We start from the raw sequence: 5,296 nt of genomic DNA, 5'->3' as shown, positions 1-5,296 counted from the left end.
CGCCCTCTGGGGGTTTTGTGCTGTGTGGACGGTGCCATGAGAGTAACAACCCCTGCTTGCCGTGCTGGGCTCAGCCCTCGGGGTTTGTGTCCTGGGTGCCTTTTGTCTTCACTTGCGGAGGGAGAGGGCACCTGTGTCGTGTCTCAGAGCAGGCGGGCTGGAAGGGGCCTCCAGCCTGCCTGAGCGGGACCAGCCCTATCCCCACCGCCCCCTGCAAGCCCAAGTCTGACCGCTGCACGTCTGTCCTGCAGCCCTCACGCAGCACAGACCTAGCACCCTGCCTGCCCCAGGGGAAGCAGGGCAGCCAGCATCCTGCTCCTGTGAGCTGATGCCATAATATGTGCTCACCAGGGACCCTGGAAGACCCTGTCGGAGCAGTTGCCCAAAGCCAAGGTGGGAGACTCAGTCACGTTGCCAACTCTCATGATTTTTGGCATTGTTCTTTCAGTCTATGCTTCAGGAGTGTGAAAAACTTCACCCTTTCTTGTATTTATTTATTGATTTATCTATTTATTTACATACATACGTACATACATACGTATGTGTATATATATATGTGTCTATGCATGTACACATATACTTATGTGCGTACATGTACACGTACGTGTACGTGTGTATATACACAAATGTGTATACAGACAGGTGTATGTGTATATACGTGTGTGTGTGTGTGTGTGTGTGTGTGTGTGTGTGTGTGTGTGTGTATAAAGCCATCTCTTTTACTCGACCAACTGTGTAGTGGTGAGAAAGTCAGGCAGGCTTTCCCATGCAAGACATCCTAACCTTGGAAAGCTTGTCTGACTGTACCCCAACTACAGACGAGCCCATAAAAGACTGCCCTAAGAAATCCTAGCTTCTCACAGAATTATGGATCATCACAGCTACCATGTCACTCTTACCCTACCAAAGGAAAGAAGCTTTCATAGGTGTTTCTCAGTAGTCTGAAAAACAAGAGGCAGCTCCCCTAGGGATAGTGTTATTGCCTGCTGGGGTAACAGTGCTCACGGGGAGCTGAAGACGGTGTCTGTCACAGCGTCCGTGCTCCAAATATTGCATAGAATCATAGAAAATTAGGGTTGGAAAGGACTCAACTAAATCATCCCAGCCACAGCTTTGTGTGCCATAGCTCCATGTTGTTAGCAGGGTTTCTTTCTGAAAAAGGTGGTGTGTGACCAGTCTTCTGTCTACAGTTAATGCCTTGTGTGCCAGTATCTCGTCACAACCAGTGACATAAAAAAAAAACCAAACAAACCCATTCACTTGCATGTGTAAATCTGGAGTCAATCTATTGGGTGCAGTAGATGCACTCCAAATTTACGTTGTGGCTAAGATCAGTATCTGGATCAAGCTGAAAAATCAAGGTCCAAGAAAAAATCCCAGTCCCATTTAAACCTATGGGAAAATGTCTGTTGCTTTAATGGGATGAAGGCTTTGCTTTACAGGTGAGGGGTTTGGCAGATTGCCTGGAGGGGTAACTAATTGAAAATTAAATGCACAAAGCAAGAATGCCAACAGACTCCCTTTCTCTTCTGCTTCCATTCTGTTATGTACCTCAGCAATTATATAGATTTATAGATGTTAGGGGTGGAAGGGACCTCAATGGATCATCGAATTGGACCCCATGCCTAGGCAGAAAAGAGTGCTGGGATCAGGTGACCCCAGCCAGATGCCTATCCAGCCTCCTCTTAAAGATCTCCAAGGTAGGGGAGACCACCACCGCCCTTGGAGGCCCATTCCAAATTTTGGCTACCCTCATGCTCATGTTCAGCTTTGTCTATTCTGAGGTCCTAGATTAGTGCTGCTCAAACTTCTGGCCCTATGGTTCAGGTAAGTGATGCAGGACCCATCTGGAATTATGTTGTACTCCTATACTTTTAGAAAAGGCTACAGGACTGTCTTGAACTGAGGGCCTCTGTTTTTTCCTAAGTCTGTATTATTGGCCTGAATGGCCAAAAAAGCAGAGGGAGAGCATGTTTTATTAAGATAAGAAATGGATTATCAAAAGTAGGGAGTGAAACTTAAACAAAAGGAGGAACTAAGATATTAAGGAGGCAGCCCATATTCTGCTAATACTGAAACAAGTTAGGCAAATCAAAACATGAATACAAATATTGTGTGCAGTCTTACCCTTTAGCATAGTTATACTTCATAATAATGATAAAACTGAAGCTAGGTTAAATCCAGCTTAATGAGCTTCTGCTATCACAATAAGATAATTTTGTGATGTCAAACTTTGATTTTTGGAATACATTCTTAAAGTTCATAGCCAAAATGTCTAGTTTAGCTACATTTCTAGCTTAACTTCACAGATGGCTCAGGGATATACTTAAGAGTTGATTTCTCTTGTCTAACAGGCTAAGAAGGTTAGAAGCTGTGAATATTTAGGTGGTTGTATCCAGCAAAAAAGTTAGCCACTCTTTTTTTTATTTCTGGGAAAACTGAATAAGAACTACATCTTCCTAGTCCTCCTCTTATATGTGAAGAACATTGAGGATAAAAATAATAGATGAAATGCATCAGGCTCCATAAGGTCCTTTATAAGACAAAGATACCCTTCTTCCAAAAGTTATTCATTTATGGGTGCATCTACACATAGCCCTATAGCAACATGCTACATTGCCATATGGTGCGCTGTGGCGAAATTTAACTGTTTACCACGCACATGGTGCAGTAACTGCCCATACTGCGCTGTGCATTAGTACTTCTGTCCCAGGAAGGGACGTGCAAAAGATAACAACAAGCACTTACCCACAGCAGGAGGCACAGCGCAGAAGGGGCGGAAGGAAGAGCCCATGCGGCTCATCAGCCGCTTGTTTATTCAATTAAGGCTGGCTGGTGACATCAGCCATGAGCACTTGACGGCAAAAATAAAAATGGCTGGCCCAGGAGAGAGAGAGGCGAGAAAAAAGGACCGCAGCCGGCCCGGGGAAGGGAAGAGACCTCTACCCTGGGTCTTACAGAACCCAGCGAACCAGAAGTGGACGGGAGCAGCATGGAGCAGGGTGACCCACTGAGACCCAGAGACAGGAGGCCATCAGGCGGCAGGGACCTCGGACCCGAACACGGACCCTGGGACGAACCAGAGACTCAGCGGGACCCCAGGTGGGAGTGTTGGAGTGGCCGGGGCGAGCGGGGAGCCACGCCGGAGGGAAGGACCCTGAGAGGAGCACCAGGGTGGTTATAATCGGGGTGGGTATCGCCGCCATCTTCGTTCGGGTCAGCGGCAGAGTGGAAAGAGAACCCAGGGACGACTGGTGACAGGAAGAGCATCCCCGAGTTAGAACAGAGGGAGAGTAGTGAAGAAGCAGGGTGTAGTCGTGCCAAGGGGCAGCCCTATTTTAAGGTTCCTTAGGTGATTTGTTTTTCTGTTTCCCCGGGTGAAGGAGTTAAGGAGAGGATGGTCTTTTGAGTTTCCCTGAGTGTCAGGGCCGAGGGAAGAGCCTCGGAGATTTTCTTTATCTTTCCCCGAGAGAAGGGGCTGGAGGGAAGGCGGAAGGTGGGGTAGGGACAGAGCTGAGAGAACAGGTCCCGCATTGGCGAACAGTTGTATCAGGCGGCCGGCAGAAGGGCACGACTCCACAGAAGAGGCCGAGGCCAACGGGGAACAACACACACGAGGTGGAGTGAGGCCAGGGTGTAGGGGTGGCAGAGCCCCGTGAATGACTGCCAGGAGAACCATGAGCCACCGAGCAAACCAGATGACCGACCCCGTCCACTGAGGAACCAACAAGTCGTGGCAGGAGAGAGAGGGGAAGGTGAGTCATAGAGGAGACACCTGCTTGGCCAAAGACACAAGCCCGGAGAATGCCCAACGCCCACCACCTGGGCGAAGGCTGCTCGAGAGCGAGTACTCGAAGCCCAACGGTCACAACTTCCAAAGGGAAGTACAATACCAAAAGGAAGTACTAAAGCACAGTGCCGCAGCAACATTGTCGTACAGCAATTTGTAGACGCTCCCTATATTTAGGAATAGTTCTCCTAAGCTTAGAAGTCTGATAAGGAAATAGTTAGATAAATAGGGGTCATTACTGATGCTGTCTGATCAAGGAATGTAGACTGCTCCAAGTCTTGTATCTCTTCAGTCCATTGTTTTGGTCTGTAAGTATGTGGGCCTGAGCAATGCAGTTTGCATCCAAATACTTTGGAAGGAAGTGAGAAGAGTTTGGACTAAGTTTTTCTAATTGGTCAATCTCTGTGCATAACTGGTCTGGGCTGAAGTCCCTACCCAAACTGCTCTCATTGTAGATTTAGTAAGGACTTTCTCAAATCTTCTGTTCAGTATCCTGTTACCAAATCCAGCTTGTCTCACTTTTGTGAATATCTGCTAACTTCAGTGTGACTTTTTACCTAAGTAAAGCAAGTGAGGTTAGGCTGAATACATACTTTATATCCCAACAGTACTGAACAATCTGGGCCCAATCCTACCGTCATTTAAATTGTGTACATTTGGAGAGACTTCACTGCTTTACATGAGTATAAAAACAAGAGATGAGCATCTGAGAGGACATTCAAGCTAGTATGTTGATATTAACATTTTTTGAAACTGGAAAAGAGAATTCAGCCAGAGAAAAAAATTACTTACAATATCCTGGCTTTATTAAAAGTTAATGGTGAAATTCCCACTGGCTAGGAATTTCATCCTATGTTTGGCCTTTTTGGAATGCTTTTAGGACCTTTTTAATTCAAATATAAGCAGACTGATTTTAGGGGGAAAACTGCTTATTCCCAAGACTATTTTGGGGAATGACATACATTTCCAACCAGTCAATATTTTGGGGCTTGATTGTGGCATGATGGTGATATTCAAGAGCCAAACTGCTAGCTGGAAGAGTCCCCAATGCAAGTGCACACTATGCAACATCCCTCTCCGCAGCTTGCTGTACCAGCCAGTATGGGGATATTATACCTTACCTTGCCTCCTTCCCGTACTATCTGGAATACCTTGAACCTCCCAGTGTACTGGGGTGTGTTCCTTGCATTTTTACACAAGTTGTATGTACAATCTAGCTCTTTGTTACGTGAGGAGGTGTTCTAAATGGCCACTGATTCTCTTAAATCAACTACTTGATATGACAGTTCTTTCATATAAAATGAATTCAGTTAATTGGTGCCAGATGATTGGAAGGTAGCAAATGTGGTCCCCATCTTCAAGAAGGGGAAGAGGGAGGACCCGGGTAACTATAGGCCCGTCAGTCTTACCTCAATCCTGGGGAAACTCTTTGAGAAGATCATCAAGGAGCACATTTGTGATGGGCCGGCATCAGAAATGATGCTCAGGGGCAATCAGCATGGATTT

At 46.4% G+C, this 5,296-nt stretch overlaps 1 protein-coding gene across 1 annotated transcript in view; it reads left to right on the top strand.

Annotated features, from left to right (window-relative positions):
- IMPA2 (inositol monophosphatase 2) overlaps positions 1-5,296 on the top strand; it is a 36,543-nt gene that overhangs the window by 660 nt on the left and 30,587 nt on the right. The window lies entirely within an intron of this gene.

The sequence above is a fragment of the Gavialis gangeticus genome, unplaced genomic scaffold (genome assembly GCF_001723915.1).
Source record: "Gavialis gangeticus isolate Ggan-Ray unplaced genomic scaffold, GavGan_comp1, whole genome shotgun sequence".
Lineage (NCBI taxonomy): Eukaryota > Metazoa > Chordata > Crocodylia > Gavialidae > Gavialis > Gavialis gangeticus.
The sequence above is the reverse complement of the archived record's forward strand: the minus strand, read 5'-3'. Positions and strand labels throughout refer to the sequence as shown.